Here is a 24,418-nt window from a genome sequence, read left to right as displayed (position 1 = left end):
TAAGATACATATTTAAGGCTGTTTTATCCTTGAAGCTTATTAACTTTTAGCCAGAAATTATTTTGTATGATGTGGATTCCATTCCCATTAACTCAGAATCAGAGTTTCAGATTCAGATGTGGAAGCTATTTAAATAACAAAGAAGACTTATAGTGTCAAAGTATCTCAGAATTAGAAGAATGCTTACGTATTGTACAGCATGCCTAGCTTGTATGGTCCCTGTGATGGTGAATTTCTTACCTTCAGAAAACTGAACTATGCCTGTAGCTTTCACAAATTGGTGACAAATTGGTGAGGTCTAATAACACCTTCATTTAAATACTTAGAAGACAATCACCATCACGTCCTCTAGTCCACATTTCTCTAAGCAAAACATTCTAAATTTGTCTGTAAAATATCTGGTTACAATCTGATTTGTCAACCTGGTCAGTTTTCTCTACAGTATACACTTTTAAAATATGTCATGCCCAAGAATGAATGCAATCCCTTCAGACAGAGTCTTATACAGGCTGTGTAGAACAGGACCACATCTTTGCTATTTCTAAATATTAAGTGTTTTGACTCTCAGATTTCATAAATCTTTTACTGGAACCAGGGCCTGAGAATACCATTTACCAAAGATAGTAAATAAGGCTTCTGTGAGAACATATTCTTCTAGAAAAAGATAAAAGGAAATTAGATAACAGTGCCAAAAAGGAGAAATATAAACTTTACCTTTGAGGGAAGTAGAATAAATTTGCAACATGAATTGTCTACTGTATTTTAAAATAAGACCTTATAGAAAATTTATCCAGTGAATTTGTTTTCAACTTTCTTCTGTACAGATACTGAACATCTGTGATTATTCTGGGAGCCATGATCGTGTTGAGTGGTGTGAGGTTTGTAGCCAGGACCTTTTAATGTGTATTCCCTTGAGGACCTAAAGGAAGAAATTTAATTGCGGAACTTTCTAAAATGGAGCTAATAACATTTCCAGCAATACCCACACTTGTGTAGATTATTCCACTGGTGAATGCATCACACTTTGAAGATGAAATGCAAGAGACTTTCTGATTCTGGGGTAGAAGATTAAGTAGATCTTTAATGACTGGTTTGTCAACATGTAATCAACACAGGAGGTGGTGTGTTGTGAGTTTACAGTTCATTACTGGTTTTAAATAGCCCAGGGAGAGCAGAACTGGGTTTTCAACTGAATTCACCGTATGTCGTTGTGGACCCCCTTGGTGTCACAAATACTTGCCTTCATAGGCAGGAACTCACAACAAAGTTTGAACTATAAATGAAAGATTTCAGACTTAAACTTAAAAAAGGAATACCATTAAACATTGTGTCCATTAGCACAATTTGATTGCAGTCAACAGAAATTAACCCCAGCTAAGCTAAGCAAAGTCAACTTACTGGAAAGGTATGAAATTCATTCAGGAGAACTGGGCTTGAGAATGCGTAAGAACTATAGAAGCTCGGAGGCCTCACAACAATGGGCTCATGACAGGAACTGTCTTGTTCGGATGCTACTCTATAATGGATGGGATGCAACTCTATTAATTTTTGGAGTCTATGTTCCTCTTTCCCCTGCTTAAGATCCTGTTTGTTTATGGAAGAACAGGACCCTGATAAATATACCCTACATCAGTGGTTCTCAAGCTTTTTGATCTCAAGAACTCTTTATATTCTCAAAGATTACAGAGGACCCCAAAGAACTTTCATTAATGTGGATTATATCTACCTATATTTACTGTGTTATAAGCTAAAAGTGAGACATTCTAAAAACATTTACTAATTAATTTTAAAAATAAATAATAAACTAATTACATGTTTACCTAGATAGCATCCATTTATGAAAAATAACTACAGTATTTCTCCAAACTAAAAAAAAATTGTGCAGAGTGGTATTGTTTTACATTTTTGCAAATATCTTTAATGTCTGGCTTGATAGTAGATAGTTTAATTCTTATATCTACTTCTGCATTCACTCTTGTGCAATATTTTGTTTCAGTTGAAGAAAATCTGCTATCACACAGATATATGGTTAGAAAACAAAACAACATTTTAATAGCCTTTTTCTGTTAATTGTGGATAAATTATGTTAAGCTGTACAATAGAGACAATAATCTGAGAGCCTGAAGACTAGGTTAGGGAAGCTATACCTCAGTGGATGACTTTGAGGACCAGAGAAAGGCACTGGGATGGGACACCTATCCCCATTGCCCCATCCCTATCTTCATCTCATAGCACTCCTGGGGACAAGATAAGATCAAGGGGGAATTTGAGAGTCTTGTACTAACCGAGATTAAATTCTGAATTCACTTCCTTTAAGATCAGAAGTATCGGGTTCTGAACATGTTCACCTGGAGGGTTTTCCTGTCTCAAATAGTAAACCCATTGTAACACGCCCACTTCTCTGAGCCTTCTTCTGCTAATTTGCCATGGCAGATCTGGCATCTTTAGTTTGTTTAATGTGGGTCGTCACTTTTCCCAACCTTCCAGGAGCTATCCCAGTAGTATATTGGAGCCCTCACCTAAGGCCCTGACCAAAAATTGAGGCTACAGAGCCAAATTTGAAAATTGATAAAGTTTATTAGAGCTGAATTTGAGAATCAACGCAGGAAATACAAACTAACAGAGTTGGGAAGTGTTCTGGGGCTTTCCCACCATGTTATAGACTTATATAGCAAAAGTAGAAAGGAGAACAAAGAATGAGAGAGGGGGCTTTCCTTTACCATAGTTGTCTCTTTTTCATTGGATATTACATATCATTAGAGCCAGTGATTGGTTCTAAGTTACAACATACAGTCATAAATCTATAATACAGTCACAATATATGTTTTAAACAATGTTTAGATAAGTTAGTTACTTTCTATGATGACAGCAAGTTTGGGTTGAGGTCTTTGTCCTCAGCAACTCTGGGAATTTGTGATAAGGGTTTCTGAGAACAGAGTGTCTCACCCAAGTTATGAGGCCCCTCCTGCCCGCCGCTTCAAGGCAATTGATATTTCTTAGAGAACTGCTCATGTAGCCGAGTCAGCTACAAGTCATCAATATTAAGTTCTGTGTTATGGAAGAAAGTCCTCATATTAAACTCACCTTTGTCCAGTTTTATATACCACATCTTTTGATCTAACATTCTCCAGATACACTAGCTTATTCAGTTTCTGCTGGGCAAATGCACTTGAGAAACTTGACCCCTCCAGGTGGTTCCTGCTTGGCTAAAGCAATTCTCTGGAGAAGGGGACAGCCACAGGTTGTTATCAGTCAGTAATAAGAATTAAACAGTTATTGGTAACCATATATACAAATGCTTGGAAGGCTCAACACTGCTGAAACCAAACATTGAGAGAATAAGCCTCTGTAGAGCTAGGGCTAGTGTCTGAAGCTCAACAACCCCTCGAGCCCATTCACAAACCTTTCACACGCAGGTCTATGAGCTAGGTAACCGGCAAAAAGATCCTTGGAGCCTTGGTTGAAGAAGGAATAGTCTTTATTCAGCAGACACAACACTATGAGCTAGGCAGTATGAAGAGAAACTCAGAAACTCAACTGCTAGCAGCAAAGTCCAAAGAAAAACTGAAACTGAGCAGCTGCCAGCAGAGTAAACATGCTCTATTGATAGATGCGAACTCTCTGCTGCCAGCTTGCTTCACAAACTGAAGAGCACACAATAGCAATAACTAGAAACATACATGGGTGCACACCACACTAACTCCACCCACACACAACTTGTTTACAAGAAATGTGGAGGGAGCCTGACTAAATTATCCTATTTTCCCCACAGCCTCTCTTTGGTATTCTATACATGGTAGTTTTCTGAAAGGTCATCATACCTGAAAGCTCCTTCTACCTCTCCATTTGCTGTTTTTTCTTCTGTGCATTGCTGTTATTAGTGCCTCTGCAAAAAAGCTGGGCAAACCAAATGTGTTACTTTATAAACATTCACAGCATTATTTTTTTGCACATTGGCCATTTTCTCCAAAACATTATTTTCAACCCATAAGAACACTTCCACTCTGGAAGAACTCCATGAGCTTTTATTGGTAACATTTATTAAAGAAGAAAAATGATTTAATATTCATTTTCTCCCTCACTCTCCCCAAACTGTGTCTTTTCTCCTTTTTTCCTCCCTTACCTCCCTCTCTCTTTCCTTTCCCATGCTCTCTTCTTCCTTCTCTTTCTTTCCTTTTTCCTTTATTCTTCTGTTCTTACATCTAACTTTCAGTCTTTACTTCGTTAAAATGTGGCTATTTTCCAAATATATTCTTTTCCAGGTTTTTCTCTTTTTTGGCACCATCTGTCTTTGTCTCAGACAGGTATTTCTCTCATGAATTTAGAAGTAGTCAACATTCTGTGGAACAGATTTATAGCAAAAGACTTTCCAGGTTTTCAACTTTTAAGTACTTTCTCAGAATAACTCTCCTGGAGAAAAGTAATTCTTTTTTTAGAACATATGCTGGCTGTTACAATTGTGAATTTTTAATCTAAGTCAAAAAGAAGGGAAAAGAAAAAACGATATAACTTTTATCATGTAGAAAAAATTTCCCACAATTAAATAAAATCAATATGCTGTGTTTAATGTTGTTAACAAAAGGTCATGTAATCCATGAAGGAAGAAAAGGAAAAACTTTATTTTCAGGGAAAAAAGGCAGTCTGCAGATTGGGAAATGCAGCCTCGAGGGAAATCCAAAAGTGCATGCTCCAAAGGTGGGAGGGAGAAAATGGAATGCATGTTTTGTAGGGTCCGCTTGACAAACACATTTAGCAGGTTCAGGGGAATTCTATGAATATTTATAACGAAAGTCATACGCATGTGCAGTGGGTAAACATACATGCCAAACATCCCGTGCTCACTTTTGGGTGGAGATTTAGTATTAAAATGAGGTGGAACTTAATTCCTGATGCCAAAAAGTAACTAGTGGGCACAAAAGATAGTTTGTGTGCGGTCTCTATAAACTGGTCAAAACTGGTTTGGAGGTTGCAGCCGCTTATCAGGAAGGAATGTTTGTGAAGACAATTCTCTATTCCATTGCAGTTGCAGTGGGGATGCGAAATAAGGGGAGGTCAGCTGGCTGGCTCTAGGTGGCCTGTGGAAGGTCAGTTGGAAAATTTCCAGCTGTAGCTGATCTGGCATTGTTTTCCTAAAACTGGTTTCTGCTTTATTATAGGAAAGAAAAGCCTCATGACAGTCGGTAACATATACATATTTATAAGTGTGAGAACATGTGTCTAAACCCTCATTTTGCTATGGCTGTTTGGTTCTGTTACACAGTTTTAGAGTGTCTCTTTTTAGCCACATTTTGTTTGTCGACTGGGGTATATTTTAACAATGCTATGGTACTGTATCAGTTTGCTGGGCGGCTTAAACAACAGAAATTAATTTTTCCACAGTTCTTGAGATTAGAAATCCAAGATCAACGTGTTAGCGGGATTGGTTTCTTCTGAGGCCTTGCTCTTTGGCTTGTAGATGGCAGTCTTCTCCCTGTGTCTTCACATGGTCATCTCTCTGTGCAATTCTGCGTCCTCATCTCCTCTTAAGTGGACATTATCATACTGGATTAGGGCTCACCTCAATGACATCATTTTAACTTAACTGCCTCTTTAAAGATCCTATCTCCAAATGTAGTAATATTTCTGAGGTAATGGGGGTTAAGATTTCAACATATGAAAATTGAAGGGACTCAGTTCAGCCATTACCAGGTAGTTAGCAACTATTTAAGAAATCCTTAGATTGTGATAAATAAGAAGGTCTAAGTATTACAATTTGATACGTTACAATGTTTTTAAATTGTTCAACAGGGTACTTCTTCCAGGAATATGAAATAAACATAATTTTCACTATTCTTCCCACTAAATGTAATGAAAAATCCTAAACATCATATATAATACAACAAAAAAACTCTGAACGGTGGAGAGAAGGTGGTAGACCAGCTGGAGACTTTAAAACTGAAAAAAATGACATAGAGATAAATTCTCTGGATTTTCTTTTTTATTTTTGCTTTATATATCCTAGATTGGATCCTGGCATATATAAGGTAATTATATTAACTTTAGTGTCATTAGAGTCTCAGAAGTAGAGGAGAGAGAGGATGGGGCTGAAAATACATCCAAAGAAATAATGTCTGCAAACTTGTCAAATTTGGCAAAACAGAAAAAGAAAAGCCTATATATTCAAGAAACTTAGTGACCTCCAAACAGATTAAGCTCAAAGAAATCCACACCAAGACCCTTGATAGTCAAACTTCTAAAAACTAAAGACAAATAGGAATCTTGAAAACAGCCAGAGAGAAGTGACTCATTACATATAGGAGAATAATAATTCAATGACCATGAATTTCTCAGTTGAAATTTGAAACCCAGAAGGAAGTAGGACAATATTTTTCAAATACTGAAAGAAAAGAAAAGACAGTCAAGAATTCTACACCTAGTGAACATATCCCCCTGGAATGAAGGAAAATTAAGAGAATTTGTCACCAGCAGACCTACCCTAAAAAAAAAAAAAAAAATGGCTAAAGGAATTTCTTGACAATGAAAGTAAATGATAAATAAAAGAAATATCTTGGAACATCAGGAAGAAAGAAAGAACAAAGAAATGAGCTAAAATATGGGCAATACAATGCTGACTTACATGGTTCTCTCAATGTATCTAGAGGAAATATTTAAGACAATTCTATTATCACTGGCAGAGGGTAAAAGGATGTAAAGGGAGATAGGGTTTCTACACTTCATTCACAATGGTAAAATGTCAACAACAGTAGACTTAGTATTAGTCAGGGTTCTCCAGAGAAACAGAACCAATAGGATGGATGGATGGCTAGATAGATACAGTGACAGATAAATAGATAGAGATTTATTTTAAGGAATTTTCTCATGCAGTTATGGAGGCTGGCAAGTTGAAATTTTGCAGGGTATGACATCAATCTGGAGATTCAAGAAAGAGCCAATGTTGCAGTTCAAGTCCAAAGGCCATCTGTTGTGGGATTCTCTCTTGCTCTGAGGAGGTCAGTCTTTTGTTCTCTTCAGGCTTTCAACTGTTTGGATGAGGCCCACCCACATTATGGAGGGCAATCTACTTCACTCAAATTCTACCTATTTAAATGTAAATCTCATCCTAAAACTCTTTCACAGAAACATCAAGAATAACATTTTAAGAAGTATCAGGGAATCATGGCCCATCCAAGTAGACAGATAAAATGAACCATCATAAGCAACTACTAAAAATCCATACAAAGAGACATACTCAAACTCAAAAATAAACAGGAAGATAAACTCAAAGGACAAACACAGTTGATTTCTAAAAGATGTTCAAGTAACTTACAGGAAAGCTGGAAAAAAGAAAACAGAGAAATGAAAATTTGAGAGGACAAATAGAAAATAAAAATAAAATGGCTGATACTTCTGAAATTGTCCCTCCCAAAATAGTAAATAATACGGCTGACTTAAATTTTAACATGTTAGTAATTGCATTAAATGTAAATGATATAAATACACCAATTAAAGAAAGAGATTGACAGAGTTTATCAAAAAACATGATCCAGTAATATGCTGTCTATAAGGAACTGACTTCAAATACAATGATATAGGTAGGTTAAAATAAAAAACTGGAAAAAGATTTATTATGCAAACATTAATTTTTAAATGTGAGAGTGGTTATGCTAATATTAAGATAAAGTAGACTTCATTCCTGGAGACTTCAATACTCTTTTCTCAGCAATTGATAAAACAACTGGACAAAAAATCAGCAAGGATATAGATGAACTCAGCAACATCATCAGCCTAAAGAATCTACTCAAGATCTATGGAACACTCCATCTAATATCAGCAGAATACACATTCTTTTCAAGTGCCCGTGGAACATACATGGTGGTAACCTATATCCAGAGCTATAGAGCAAATATCAACACATATAAAAAAATTTAAAATTATACAGAATATGTTTTCTGACCACAATGGAATCAAACTAAAAATCAATCACAGCAAGATAACAAGAATATCCCCAAGTACTTGGAAAATAGACAACATGTTTCTAAATAACCTACTGGTTAAAGTTTCAAGAGAAATAAAAAAAAATACTTCGAATTGAATAAAAATGAAAATTCAACATATCAACATTTGTGAGATGCAGTTGAATTAGTGCTGAGAAGGACATTTTAACACTAAATGCCTACATTAGAAAAGAGAAGTCTTAAGTCAATAATCTAAGCTCCTACTTCAAGAAACATGAAAAAGAAGAAAATATAAGCCTCAAGCAATCAAAAGGAAGAAAACAGTAAAGATAAAAGCAGAAATCAATGAAATTGAAAACAAAAAAACAACAGGAAAAAAAGGGCTGATTCTTGAAATGATAATAAAATTGGCAAGCCACTAGCAAGACTGACAAAATAAAAAAGAAAGAAGACATAAATTACTAATATCGGAAATGAAACAGGGATAGCACTACAGATTCTGCAGAATCAAAAGGGTAATAAGAAAATGCTATGAAAAACTCTACACATAAAGTTGACTCCTTAGATGAAACAAACCAATTCTTCAAAAACTGGAAACTACAGCAACTCACCCAGCATAAAACAGAAATTTTGAATAACTCAATTATTATTAAGGAAATTGAAATCATAATTAAAATTCTTTCTTAAAAGAAATTTTCATGCCCAGATGGTTGCACTGGAGAATTCTACCAAATGTTTTTTTTTTTTTTTGAGTTTTATTTTGTCGATATACATTGTGGCTGATTATTGCTCCCCATCACCAAAACCTCCCTGCCTTCTCGCTCCCCCCCTCCCCCCCAACAATGTCCTTTCTGTTTGCTTGTCGTATCAACTTCAAGTAGTTGTGGTTGTTATATCTTCTCCCCCCCCCCCGGTTTTTTTTTTTTTTGTGTGTGTGTGTGTGTGTGTGAATTTATATATTAATTTTTAGCTCCCACCAATAAGTGAGAACATGTGGTATTTCTCTTTCTGTGCCTGACTTGTTTCACTTAATATAATTCTCTCAAGGTCCATCCATGTTGTTGCAAATGGCAGTATTTCATTCGTTTTTATAGCTGAGTAGTATTCCATTGTGTAGATGTACCACATTTTCCGTATCCACTCATCTGATGATGGGCATTTGGGCTGGTTCCAACTCTTGGCTATTGTAAAGAGTGCTGCGATGAACATTGGGGAACAGGTATACCTTCGACTTGATGATTTCCATTCCTCTGGGTATATTCCCAACAGTGAGATAGCTGGGTCATATCTACCAAATGTTTAGTGAGGAGTTAGTGCCAATTCTATGTAATCTTCAGAAAGAAGAGTAGGGAAAAATTTCTAACTCATTCTATGAAGCTATTATTTCCCTGATACAAAAATTAGATAGAGACAGAACAAAAAAAAAGAAAAATACAGACTAATATCCCTTATGTATATAGATGCAAAAATTCTTAGCAAAATTGTATTAGTTAATACAATTTAGCAATGTTTGAAATATAATTTAGCAGTACATGAAAATAATTGTACACCATGACCAAATGAGGTTTTTCCAGGGATACAAGATTGGTTCAGTATTTGAAAATCAATCAGGGTGATCCACTATATTTGTAGTTAAAGAAAAATCACATGATACTATTACTTAATGTAGAAAAAAGCATTTGACAAAATTTAATACCCATTCATGATAAAAACTTTTAGCAAACTAGGAATAAAAGGAAACTTCATCAACTTGATAAAGAGCACCTACAGCAACATTTAAAAAAATGCTTTTAGAACTGATAGTGAATTTGGCCAGGTTGCAGAGTACAGATAAACATTAATATATATATATATATATTTGTATATACTAGCAATGAACATGAGGAGACCAAAGTTTAAAAATATAGTACCATTTACAAGCACTGGAAAAAAAAAATAAATGCTTAAGTATAAATCTAACAAAGGATGTACAGAACTTGTATGCTGAAAACTAAAAAACAAACAAACAAACAAAAAAACACTAATAAAAGAAATTCAAGAAGAAATTAAATGAATAAATGGAGGGACACACCATGTTCATAAACTGGAAATTTCAATGTAGTAGAGATGTCCATTTTCCCCATATGATGTACAGGTTTAATGCATTTCCTATCAAAATCACAACAAGATCTTTTGCAGATACAGAAAATAATATTCTAAAAACTTATATGGAAAGACAAAGGACCTAGAATAGCTAAAACACAAGAATAAGTTGGGAGTCGATCCAATTTCAAGATTTATTACATAGCAATGGTAAGAAAGATTGTGTGGAACTGGTGTAAGGATACACACATAAATCAGTGGAGCAGAACAGAGAACCTTGAAACAGGCCTGCACATGTGTATCCAGCTTATTTTTTACAAAGGTGCTAAAACAATTCAGCAAAGGCAGGATAGCTTTTTCAGCTTATGGTCCTGGAGCAACCCATAAGCAAAAGAAATGAGCCTTAATGTAAACCTCACACTTTCTGCAAAAACACACTAAAAATGAACTTAAATAGATTTAAATGTAAAACAAACTATAAAAGATTTAGAAGATAACACAGGAGAAAATCTCAGGGCCAAGGATGTGATGAAGAGTACTTAGAAGTGGCACTAAAAGCGTGATTCCTAAAAGTGAAAATCGCTAAACCGGACTTCATCAAAATTAAAAACTTTTGCTCTCTGAAAGACACTGTTAAGAGGATGAAGGGACAAGCTACAGACTGGGAGAAACTATTTGCAAACCACACATGCCACAAAGGACTCATATCTAGAGTATGTAAAGAACTCTCAAAGATCAACGTTAAAAAAAACAACATTCCAATTTTAAAATGACCAAAAGACATGAAGAGACAACTCACCAGAGGATATATGAATGGAAAAAATGTGTTCAACATTGTTGGTCATTAGGGAAAGGAAAATTAACACCACTACACAACCTACAAAGACAGATTTTTTTTCTTTCTGTTTTTTGTTTTTTTCCTTTTTGACAGATTTTAAAAAAATAACAACAATATTAACTGCAGATGAGGACTGGATTTCTCATATATTGTTATATGTAAAATGGTACAGCCACCCTGAAAAATAATTTGGCAGTTTGTTAAAAAATTAAGCATATATTTACCATATGACCCAACAATTGCACTCCTGGGCATTTATCCCAGAGAAATGAAAACTTATATCCACACAGAGGTCTGTATACAATTGTTAAGAGCAGCATTATTTGTAATAGCCAAAACCTGGAAACAACCAAAATATCTCTCAATAGATTAATGGTTAAACAAACTGTTTTCATGAATACTATCATGGATTACCACCAATACCACAGAATACTACTCAGCAAAAAAAGGAACTATTGATACATTCAAAACTTGGATAGGTTTCAAGAACATTATGCTAAGTAAAAAAAAAAAAGACAAAAAACAAAACACAATCTCAATAAGTCACATATCATATGATTCCACTTATTTATGACATAATATTCTCTAAATGACAAAATTATAGAGATGGAAAACTGATTAACGGTTGCCAAGGAGATAGGGATGGTGAGAGGGTGAGGGACAGGGTATGACTATAAAGGGGTAGCATGAGGGAAGAGCTTCCCAGTGATGAAATAATGCTGTGTTTTGATGGAGGTGGCTGTTACATGAGTCTACATTTGCTATAAGGTGATATAGAACTATGCACACGCATTGTCCCAGTGTCAAATTCCTGGTTTTGATATCATACCATAGTTATGTAAGATGCAACCACTGAGGGAAACTGGGTGAAAGTTACCGTACTATCTTTGCAACTACTTGTGAATCTCTAATTATTTTTTTTAAAAAAAGTTTAAAAACATGGCTAAACCGGATCAGGCAGTGTTAATGATCCACTGAATTCACTTCTTGGTTTGCCTCACTGCCTCACTGTCTTAGACAAGCATTAGAAGCGGGGGCGTGTGGGTGGTCAGTGAGAAGTAAACGTAGATCTCTCTTAAGTCAGTCAGAAAGTCTGAAGAAGAGGAGGGAACACTTCCTAACTCCTCTTCTTCAGAAATGTTCAAAGGATATATTGAAAGATTTAACTTTAAATCATAATTTGTAAAAGTGAATTTTTATCCCCAAAATATGAGTTATTTAAAAAAACAATCCTCCTTATCCTCATTTAGTCCTGTTTTCTACTAATGGCATACTGACCAATTTGTGTCTCTAAATGAAGTTGGTAGGAACACTTTAATATTTACAAAGATCATGGAGAGATTTAAGGTTTAGTTGTTCATTTAGATAGTTGATATCCTTGTCTATATGTCCAGTTCATTGGAAATACACCAAAATTGCCTCTGCTGTTTACTCACTGTATGACTTTTGAACCAATTAATTTCTCTGAGACTCAGTTTCTTCAGTTGTAAAATGGGTTTGATAATCTCAAGCTCATAAAGCTATACTATAGTCAGTCTTCAAGTACTGTAAGTAAACACTTGGACTAGTGCCTGGATTTAAGGAAGGGTTAGTCATTTACTTTTCCCCATCCCCACCTTTCCTTCATAGGACGCTTTTGCAAAGGAGTCAGAGCTCACTACTACATGTGCCAAATTTACCTTTGACAACAGTTTGGTCAGTTTTGTACCAGGAATACCACTACCATTTTCCTTTTCCCTTTCATTCCTGGTGCTTCCAGACCCTACCTGTGATGAGAAAATAGATGAACCGCTGTGACAAAAATAGAAGCTACTTTGAAAGGAAGAAACCTGCCATGTACTTTACCTGTTTTCTCGTTTATTTTCCCTTTGGCATGATAAAAATGTTTCTGAAAACAGCAAAGAACATTCCTCTTGTGGCACACTAGCAGGTTTTTTTTGTTGTTGTTTTGCTTTTTTGTTTGTTTTGGGAACTAACTGGTTCAGGGGTCGAACCCTGGACTTTGGTGTTATCAGTACCTTGCTCTAACCAACTGAGCTAACCAGCCAGCCCCTCACTAGGTATTTTACGCAATTTTTCTACTTAAGTGTATTGCATTGAGCACAAGCCCACTAAAGTTTGCTTAAAGAGATGGGCCTGTGGAGAGCCTTCTAAAGGAGTACACAGAGGGACAGAGGAACCAGAAAGTTCTAGAAAGCAGCTCTCCTTGGCCTTCTTTCTGCACATCAGCTTTATTCTCATACCTGTGCAGCTCGCTTCCTCACCCTGCAATACGGGCACTTTCTACTTCCTCATAACTTTGGCTTTTCTTGGCATGGACTCAGGCTCCGAAACAAACAATAATGTCATAAACAGATGCCGATGATTTCCCTTTAATGTGATCTTAGATGCTAGGAATATATTAAGCACATCAGAACAAGAATTTACAAAGAAAAGAACATGAGATTCAGTTTTCCAATCCAAAGCAGATACTGTCATATTTCATTGAATATAAGATGCCGATGATCTTCAGATACTTATTATATACATTAAAAAAGGAAAAAAATGATGCCAGTTAAACTCTGATATAATGCTTTCTTATCATTTAGAATTGTTTTTATTCTTATGGAAAGAGATCTTTTAAACTTAGTCATAAATCTTCATCATATATCACACTACTCTTTTTCCATGCGTTTCTGCGAATACAATAACTTTTTGTTTTAATGCTAAATCATATTGAGAATATTGTAAAAACATTGCAAATGGCAATTAAATCCATATAACTCAATTAAAGTGACAACAATGTGAGTAGCTATGATCAGAGTCCTGCAACCCTATCAAGACTGTAACCTGCCCAACGGTAATTGTAAGATGCATCTTTGTCGGGGTGGGGGGGAGTCAGCACCCACCCCGGCGCTGCGACAACCAGCTCTTGGCTCAAGGGAAGGAGGCCGAAGATTACTCCCTGCCTCCTCCTCCCCGTGCAAGAGGGAGCGGGGCGGGAGAGCTCAGGAGATAGGTAAGTGCAGCCACCGGCCCCAACCCGGCTCGCAAAGGAACACTCAGACGCAGTGGGGGTTCTGTCAAGCAGTTCCATTTATTCAACTCAAAGCCTACATATTTATGCATAAATGGGCTAAATGGGTGGGGGATTCTGGCGGGGGTCTCCACCTAACAAGCCAATCACCCTATAGGTCATACGTGCATGCATGGCTCCTGCCTGTGCTTATAGTAAAGATCATGAAGTGTCCACGAGCCTGGAAGGCGCTCTGCACCAATGATGCTAAGCCCCATAAATGGGGTGAGGTTTTACCCGACACCATAGTCACTCCCCCTTTACATCCTCCAGGCGCCATCCTGAACATGTGTGAAAACAAAAAAGGGAACAAGCAGTCGTCATTAGGTGTAGCAACCATTTGTGCCAGGAAGGTAGCTGCCACCAACACATCATTATTTCAGAGACATTCATATGGGGTGGGGTGGGGGGAAGGAGTAAGTCCTGGAATCAGTAAAGTATGGGACTTAGCCTAGAATCAAGGTTTAGGGACAAAGTCTCATATTTCATTGATTGAATCTTTTGTAACATCCCTGTAAGGAAGGGGTGAGGGCAAGACAAGGAGGAGTGGGTGGGGGAGGCAACAATTAGAGAATGCAAACACTCACTAGTTTCAAATTCGTCTTTAGTAAGTCAAGTTACAAATTACTTTAACAAAAATCACTCACTAAATATTACATATTAAATATTTACTACTTAATGATTGCTTAAGGTGAGATTGAGAACTGAAGAATGATCCGATGAATTAATCATCGGAGAGACTAATTTAGATCACAGGGAAATCCAAAAATACCCAGTAGGAAATACTTCATACATTCATAAAACCTTCATTCCCTATAATCTGGAGGAAAGGAACATCCTTTTCTTGGAAGACAAGGAGATGCCAAGAAGAATCTTGACAAACCGGCCTTGCTATATTCCCCTCTCTTTATTACCATTAGATCACACCCTCTTTGTCCTATCATAACTCTCCATGATGTCTGAGAAGTGCCTTCAAGGACATGCAAATAAATTACTATGGATGTTCGTTGAAAGGAATGTTCACTTCCATTAGGAGAAGGCTTCATGTAGAAGGTGGCAATTTGAGCTGTGTCTTAAGAAATAATCTTGAAGAGAACATTTTAGTCAGAGTAAGGCTATGGAGACAGCAATTAACAGAATGTGTACTGAAATTAGCATTGAGCCCAAGGTGGCTATCATATAAAGCATCTATAATGCCGTGAAAACGGCTAACGTCACCAAAGGAAGTGTGCTGTGCAGGAAACAAAAAAGAAGTTGATACAACAAGGCTAGGGAGTGCCTACCCTTTGGGGACAGGTGAGAAAAGAGGATCCAGTGAAGAAGCTAGAAAATTATGTTCAGAGAGAGCTGGTTTATGTCTATAAAGAAAGTGTTGGTCAAATGGGTCACATGCCACGGAGAAGTTGAAGGGGGTGAAGTTGAGGGCATTCCTGGACTGTTTTGAGGTTACTGATGATTTCTGAGAAGGAAAGAGCAAGAAGCCACATTGCATGGATTGTGTGGCAGGAAGAGGGATCTATTTTGTGACATCTGTAATAAAAGAAAGGCATGATAGGATAGTAATTTGAGGGCAGAACAGGATGGAGAAAACTCCCATAATAATAGTGAATCTTTCTGACTGCAATTGGAGCCAATTTCCTCTTGTCCCACTGCTAGATGGAGTAGAATGGAAGTCAACAGGACTCTCCCTAAAGACAGTTTTAGAAAAGTTATTCAAAGGCAAATGATCCTCCAGTCCTTTCCCCACTACTGTATGTCAGTGGGAATGAATGTTTTACAGAGAGCTGCAGTTAGGAAAATGTCAGTGTTCACTGTGGGTCTTGCACAAGGATAATTTAAAGGCAGTTTGGATTGGCATACATATAAAGCATTTATTCTATTGCCTCTTAGATTCAAGCTCTGAGGATAGATGATAATGATGTTTTATTACCTTTTATTAACATAAGTTCTAAGCCTTATTTCTTCTTACTAGTTTAATTGCCTATTGGTAAAAAATGAAATTATCAAAAGGATACAGATGATCTAAATAGATGCCCCTCTTGTTTCCAGGTCCTGGCACTATTAGTATTATTAATAGTATTAACAATTTACTAAATATATACTATTTTTCAAGGATATTAATTACATTATATCTAATCCTTACAGCAACAGCAAGGTAGATATTATCACTGTCATTTCACTTTAAGGAAGGGAGAGTTCGATTAAATTGCTCCTGCTCACACTACTAGTAAGTTGCAAAGACCAGAATTTCCTATTCTCATTGTCTATATTGGCCATATTTTTAAAACCAAAAATTGGGACCCATAGTGTGACAATAGCATGCAATATTTGAGATTGGTTTTCAATTTTAGGAAATTTTCAATATTATGAAAAATCTTTAATATGTGTCTGGAACATTACTACCTATTTCCTTTACATAGAAAAGCATCTCTTCCAGAAATCATAACTAATGAACAATACTTACTTTGTTCATAATTTTTCTTTTTTCTTTTGTTATTTTGGGAAACTGAAGAACCCCAAATATATAATTAATGGCAATTCCCATAGTGATGTGACTTCTTTTCTGGTTATTTTTCAGACCCTCTGGGAAGCCCTGTATTCATTTAGCTAGCAAATAGCTAAGAGGAAAATGAATTCATCTCTTATTCATCACGTGCTTAAGTGCCACTAAATTACTGAGGATTGTTGTTTGTTTCTCTTGACCTAAATGTAGAGAACGATTGTATTTATGCAATTTATACAATTATAGTTACATACAGATATGCAATTATCTACCATAAAAGAAGAATCAAAGCTGTTTGGGTGTAGGAAAGTTTTTATCCTTAAATATAATTATACACTTTTTGATGATATGGAAATTAATTTCAAATACTAGAATTGATGCTGCATAGTAAAGATTTGACTAAAGTTTCTGATTTCTTTTTTCATAATTCATTTTCATCAGGCTCTGCCTAAGCACCATGTAACCAGTACTATCTTTTACCAAACCTTTGGAAGGATTTGTGTTTCACAGTTCTTAATAGGAAATAAAGGGTGTTTACTCTTATTTATTTAACCATTCTTCAAGCTTTTTAAATTATGGCTAAATATACATAACATAAAGCTTACCACTTTAACCATTTTAACTGTGCAGTTCTGTGGCATTATGTACAATCACATTGTTTTACAAACACTACCACCATCCAACTCCAGAACTTTTTTATCTTCCCCAACTGAAACTCTGTACCCATTAAACACTAATTCCCCATTTGCTCCCTCCTTCTAACCCCTGGCAGCCACCATTCTACTTTGTGTCTCTATGAATTTGATGACTTCAGGTACCTCATATAAGTAGAATCATATAATATTTTTCCTTTTGTGATTGGCTTATCTCACTTAGAGTAATGTCTTCAAGGTTCACCCATGTAATAGCATGTGTCAGAATTTCTTTTGTTTTTAAAGGCTTTATAATATTCCACTGTATGTATATACCATATTTTGTGTATACATTTATCTGTCAATGGACGTGTGTTGCTTCCACATTTTGGCTCTTGTGGATAATGCTGCTTTAGGTTGACAAATGTCTGGGTCTCTGCTTTTACTTCTTTTGGATATATACCCAGAAATGGAATTGCTGGGTCATATGTTAATTCTATGTTTAATTTTTTGAGGATTTTACATACCATTTTTCACAGTGACTGTGCCATTTTACATTCCCACCAGCAAGGAGCAACAGTTCCAGTTTCTCCACATCTTTGCCAATGCTTGTTCCTTTCTGTTTATTTTTCTAAATAATAATCATTCTAATGAGTGTGAAAGTGTGTCAATTCTTACAAGAGTATGAACTAAAGCTTAGTAAAAACATACGTAAACAAAATCAACAATTCATAAAATTCTTATGAGTATTGTGAAGTCAGTTTGAAAATGAGTTCTGAAAATTATGAACTTTGGATAGAGAACTATTTTAGTGTTTCTGTTGAAGCAAATAAAAATGGGCAAAGAATAAGAATATATACCACAAAAGCCTCAAGGAGAAGAATATGTATTAAACAGGAGTAACATATCTAAGGAAGATAAGGACATTTAGAAAAGAGAGAGAACTAGAGAAGGAGAAGATTAATAATTTCCTAAATAAATCACTGAACCTTATTTACTTATCCACTATAAATACTGAAAGCAAATTCCTTTTGAGTACATGGTGGGTACTTCTCTACTGAATGTTTAAGAGGTTTGAGAAAGTTTATGTGAGACTTTAATATTGTTTTTAGTTTTATTTCTGTTTTTAAATTATGCCCAAAGTAGAAAATGTTGGATTTTAATGATCTAGCCATGCTAGGCTCATTAACTAGACAAAAGTAGGATTGATGTTTTTGTAACACAATTTGAAAGCATTCATGTATGAACAAATAATTATTCATTTACTTTCAAGATGAAGAATGAGTATATTATAAATATGATAATAACTTTTACATGTACCAGAGTTTTATTTGGATGTAAAAACACTATCAAATGTACTGTATAAAATGTGATCTGGTTTAATTTTATTTAAAATGCCTATTCTTTAAACAATTTTGGTCATGATTTAATTTTTAGAAGTTTAAAGTATACTCTTTGATTCTACTTCTAGATGCTTATTAAATCATAGTGTTTATTGAGTGCCTACTATATGCTAGATACTTTTTCAGGCACTGGGGATGTTAAAGTGAAAAAAAGAGTAGTTTAAAATCTATATAATATTATGGTTTTTAGTGTGTCCCCCAGAATTCATACGTCGGAAATTTTTTCCCAGTGTGGTGATGTTGGGAGGTGGTGCTTCTAAAAGGTGATTAGGTCCCTAAGACGGATTAGTGTTTCTCTTGAGAGACTGAGTTAATTCTTGATGGACTGAGTGAGTTCTCACTCTTGTGGGACTGGATTATTTATCTGGAGACCAGATTGTTATAAAGTGAGGTCTCCCCTCATGTTTTGCTCCTTTCACATGCACCCTCTTCCCCTTCCACTTCTCTGCCATCTCATGAGGCAGTATGAGAGCACTTGCCAGAAGTTGCCACCATGCCCTCAGACTTCCCAGCCTCCAGAACAATGAGCTAAATAAATTGCTATTCTTTATAAATTACCCAGTCTGTGGTATTTTGTTACAGCAATAGAAAATAAACTAAGACATATAAGAAGTAACTAAATTGTGTAGTGTATTAGAAGATATTAAGTGTTATGCAAAAACAGCAATAACAAAAACAACAACAAAGAACAGGATAAGGGAAATAGGGAAGAGGACAAATCATGGTTTGCAGTTTCCAGTGGGGGGATCACAAAAGGTTTCATTGGGAAGATGACATTTGAGAAAAGACTCCAAGGAGGTAAAAGTGGGAGATGTGAGATATCTGGGAGAAGAGCATTTCAGAGAGAGGGCATAGCCAATGCAAAGTCCCTAAGGCAGGAATGTGTCTGGCATTTTGGGAGGCACAGCAAAGAGGTAAGTGTTGCTGGAGCACAGAGAGAAAAGAATGAGAAGACAGTAAGTACTATGGAAATAACCAGAGGTGCACAAAGATTTATTACACTCATGTCCAGTAATGGGTATTATGAAATAAATTAGAGTATCACTATATGAGGGAGTATCATGAAGTCCATGTTCATGAAGAATATTTAATGATCTAATAAAATACTTATAACCTAATGGTAACTGAGACATGAACTATAAAATATAATATATAAGCACAGATATCAAATCGACTTATTTATGGATATATAATTATACCAAACTTAAGAGTAGTGATCTGTTGCCCATGTTGCTATGGCTAATTTTTTAATTTATACTGTTGTATTAGTGTGCTCCAGAGAGACAGAATCAATAGGATACGTTATAAATATATGAGGTGGATTTATTAGGGAATTAGCTAATGTGATTATGAAGAAAAGTCCCACAATAGGCTGTCTGCAAACTGGATGCCAGTAGCATGAATCAGTCCAACTCGAAAGGCCTCAAAACCAGGGAGGCCAATGGTGTCCTTGGTGTAAATCTTGGAACCCAAAAGCTGAAAAGTCTCGAGCTCTGATGTCCACAGACAGGAGAAAAGAGTATATCTAGCCCCAGTGGATAGAGAGAGAGATTCACTTTTTTTTTGTCTTTTGTTCTCTCTGGGCCCCCAGCAGATTGGATGGCTCCTGCCCACATTGAGGGTGGGTCTTTTCTACCCAGTCCTCTCAGGCTCTCATACTAATCTGTGCTGGCAACACCCTCATGTACATACCTAGAAAGATAGCGTTACCAGGTTTCTTGGCATTCCTTAATCTAATCAAGCTGACACCTAGAATTAACCTTCACAACTGTATTTTCCAAATTATTCATATGTTATTTTCCTATTTTGGAAAAGACATTTTCAATCTAAATTTTTTTCTTAAATTAATAAAAAAAAAAAGATGGAATGTTTTCAATCAACTAGCTGCACCAAGGAGCTGTGAAGTGGTGTGTTTAAAGGTGAGTGAACTATAGTTGTGATAATTTGGATAATTGTTTGGCAAGTGTTCCCTTCCTTTCACACTGTAGGTGGGGCCTCTTTCACCAGCCTCCTAACATTGGGCTTGGCCTTGTAATTTGCTTTGGTCAATAGAATGTTAGCAGTCGTGATGTGAGCAGAAGCCTTAAATGTGCTTGGTTCTTAATTTGCCATTCCAGTGACATGCTATGAAAAGAGAATGCCTCAGGTAGAACAAATACATGTAGAACAAAACTCAACCCAATCCATGGTCTGGAGCCAAGCCAGAGGCAGAGCCACCCAGCTGAGCCCAGTTTAAATCAGCTGAACTGTAGTTAACCTGCAGATACTTGAGCATGAGAATAAATGCTTATTTCTGTAAGCCACTGAATATGGCTTGGTTTGTTATGCAGTGTCATTGCAGCAATAACTAATACATGGACAGTATGTTCTTCTTGAATGACACTGAAAAACTTATCCAAAGCTATAATAGACAGAAGATTGAAAAGAAAAGATACAAGGCCATTATTCATGTGGATTTTTATACCTCGCCCAGCATCCAACTCTGGCCTGTTTGGTCACACACTGCACCCTGGGAGGAACTGGATATTGATCTAATTTGCAAGTAAATTCTGATAGCAAGAGAGTTATGTTCGCTCAGGATAAAATTGTATGGAATCATTGTGGATGCCAAGAGTAAGTTAGATACCAGGGCTCTCAGCATTGCAATTCAACTTCTGCTTCTGCCCAGTTTTACGTCCGTCCTTTTTTCTCTCATGGGTGTTTCTCTTGAGATGACTCCCTGTAAACTATATGCATGCAAATCCTCATCCCAAGTCTATTTCCCAGGGAACTTGACTTAAGGCAGCAGTATGTGGAATCTTATATATGTAAAAAATCATTAGTGAATAGGGATATGTTTTCTACACACATGTGTGCATACTTGCAAATGTCTAGAAAACTTCTGAAATTTATTGTAAGAAATTATTGCAAGAAAAATGGGAATAGGTGATTGTCAATGAGAGGATTTGCTTTTCTCTTGATACTTTTTCTTTGAAATTTTCTAAGAGTTTCCATTACTTTTCTAATAAAGAACTTTCAAAAAGATTTTTACAAGACAAAATCAAATATGCTAAAAAGCTCCTGCAGGGTAGAGAACTGGACCAAAAGATACACCGATGATAAGCCAAGGACATGGTGTTCAATTGTACCAAATCCCTTAATATTTTAGCAGTAAATATACCTAAGGATATAACATTAAAGTTGCACAATGTAAGCAGTACAAGAAACAAGTTTTCTTGCTCCCAAGTAATATTATTTTTATTTTAATGACACAGGATCAATACAAAGGAGTTAAGCAATACAAAAAAAATGAAAAAATGTTTTTTTTAAATTACTGCTAATCTCACTGTCCCGAAATCTTTCTGCATATATTTATAGATGTAAACATAGATCTATAAATTGGTGGAAGCAATTTTTAATGAAATCATATTCTAAATAAGGAATATTAGATTTAAATTTATTTGAGTTTAAGAGAAATAAAATTGAAGGGATGTGATTTTTCTAAGCTTAAAACAAGAGATGATAAAACGCATAATTAAGTTGGAATCATTCTTAAAAATTTCTTTCCATTTTATACAGTATTGATTGAAGTCCTTGCTATGGGAAATGAGGACATTACTAAGAAAAGCTAACACTTACTGAGTGATTACAATATGCCAAGCACTATTCCAAATGCCATAAGTGTATTAAACCATGTAATCCTTAAAACAACCCTGTGAAGTAGAAGTATTATCCCTATTTTTTAGATGAAAAAACCAAGGTATGGAAAGTTTACATGATTGCCTAGGGCCACATCACTAACGAAGCTTAAAAACCAGAATTCAGGACCTGGGCCTAGAGACCACGGCCTCCTAATTTCCAGTGCCTGCTTTCACATTGTTGCCTCTTAACCCACCGGTTAGTTGAACTTTTTTGTGTATTGTCAATTTGTATATTACTTATATTGTTTTATGTGCTGTTATTTTCTGACCAGACTAAATTAGTATTTATTCCATATTTACGTGAATTTCATGACCATCTCCAGTCCTTTCTATGGATTTTCCATTTCTGAATTCAGCAATTTGTTTTTATCTTTTTGCTTTTTTCTCTCCCAGTAAGAACCCATGAGTCCTATAACAAAGTTTACATGGAGGGATTACTGTTATTTGTACCTTTCTGCATTTGATACAAACTTCACATCTAGTTACACATCTAGAGTGATGTACTGGTGCTATATTTACTACTAGAAATTTTTCTTTTCACTTACAACATATTTTATGCATCTTACCATGTACATATGTACATATTTATATAACCATTTTTATTTTTTACTGATATATTTCAAGCACTAAAACAAAACCTTTCATTATTGAACACACAATGATATTTGTTTGGTGAATTAAATAATTATCTTTGTTATTTAAAAAAATTGTATTATCTCTTAATTCTATTTTTCCATGAATTTGCTGAAGTACTCTCTTACTCCTGGAGTTTTCTCAGATTTGAAAAAGTTTGTTTGATGTTCTGACATCTTGGTTGGATATAATCTTCTTGAGATATGTGTGTTTCCTCCTGTAGATATTTTCTTTTTATATTTTTCCACCTTGTTTTGGATTGGCTCATGCTGTGAGAAAGTAGAGATGTCTCAAGTTTTTCTCCTTTACAGGGGACTTTCTTTTTCTCTCTGATGTCTGGAGAATGCCTTCTTTCCCTTCCCTTCCCTTCCTTCCTCTTTTCTCTGCCCCCCGCTCCTTTTTTCTCTATCTCCCTCTTTTCCCCCTCTTCCTTCTGTTTTCTTTATTTTTAAAATATTATTTTACTAAGGTGTGGTTTAGTTAGTGTTGATTACTCTGTATGAAATTTTCTTTCAAGTTTGTATGAATGTTTGGTCTGCTGGAATCATTCTTTGAGGATTATTTTTTGGTAGTGATTCTTTGGGAGCTTTTATTATTGCATGAGTTAAATTCACTAGTTTCAGGATGGCTTCCATTGAATTGTGGATATCTGTGCTCCCATGCTATTTGTATTTGTTTGTTTCAGTACCCACCCCTCTCTCAGATATTTTTATTTGGTGGTTGAATTTTATTGGTGATTATCTCAAACATTTTTTCTATCTCAGCAATTCAATTTTCATGTCTGTTCATTATGTTTCTAATTTATTTGTTATATCTGTAATGATGCTGTTTTGGTCCTCAGCTGAGATCTTATGATCTCCCATTTCTTCTCCTTCTGTTGGTTTCTTATGATGCTGTTCTTAGCTCTTTCTTTCTTTATTAACATAGTAGATTGTCTTCTCATTTATTTTCACCTTATTTTTGCTTGGGTGGTGTTGTCCAGAGCTTAAGCTTGCTCTAATATATTTATGTCTTGATTCTGTTTCCACTGTGTCTAAGAGGAGCTGACTTTCTTTTCTGCAACACAATTTAAAGACGTTTTCTATAGCACAGGGCACAGTAAGAGGAAGAGATTGCTTAGAGGAAATGGTGACTAATATTTGTAACAATATTTAGGCTCCCCTGTCATTTCTGAAGTTTTCTTAATGTTCTGTACTGGGGTTGTCTATTACGGTAAGCTATCTGCTGTAACAAGTAATTCTCTAACCTTGGAGATTTAACACAACAAAAGTTTACTATAGTTCACCTCTGTCATAGTCCAGTGAGGATATTGTGGGGAAAAGAGCCATAGTCATTCAGGGACTAAATTCCTTCTATTTTGTGAGGTTGCCATCTTCAACATGTGGCCTCCAGTGTCACTATGGAAAGGGAAGAGAAAATGGAGGATCCCACAGGGGTCTGGAAGCGGCATTTGTAACTTTTGCCCACATCCTATTGGCTGAAACTCAGTTTCATGGCCCCAGTATGATTGCAAAGTAGCTTGGAGATACAGAGAAAATGTGTGCTCAAGAGAGAAATTAGATGCGTGTACTGAAAACATAGCACTGTTTCTGCCAGAAGTTCACTCCCTCCTTTGGTGCTCATGAAATAATTGTAAAAAGTGAGTACCTCAGTCTTTA

Source organism: Cynocephalus volans, chromosome 15 (genome assembly GCF_027409185.1).
Source record: "Cynocephalus volans isolate mCynVol1 chromosome 15, mCynVol1.pri, whole genome shotgun sequence".
Lineage (NCBI taxonomy): Eukaryota > Metazoa > Chordata > Mammalia > Dermoptera > Cynocephalidae > Cynocephalus > Cynocephalus volans.
This window is presented reverse-complemented; position numbering follows the sequence as displayed.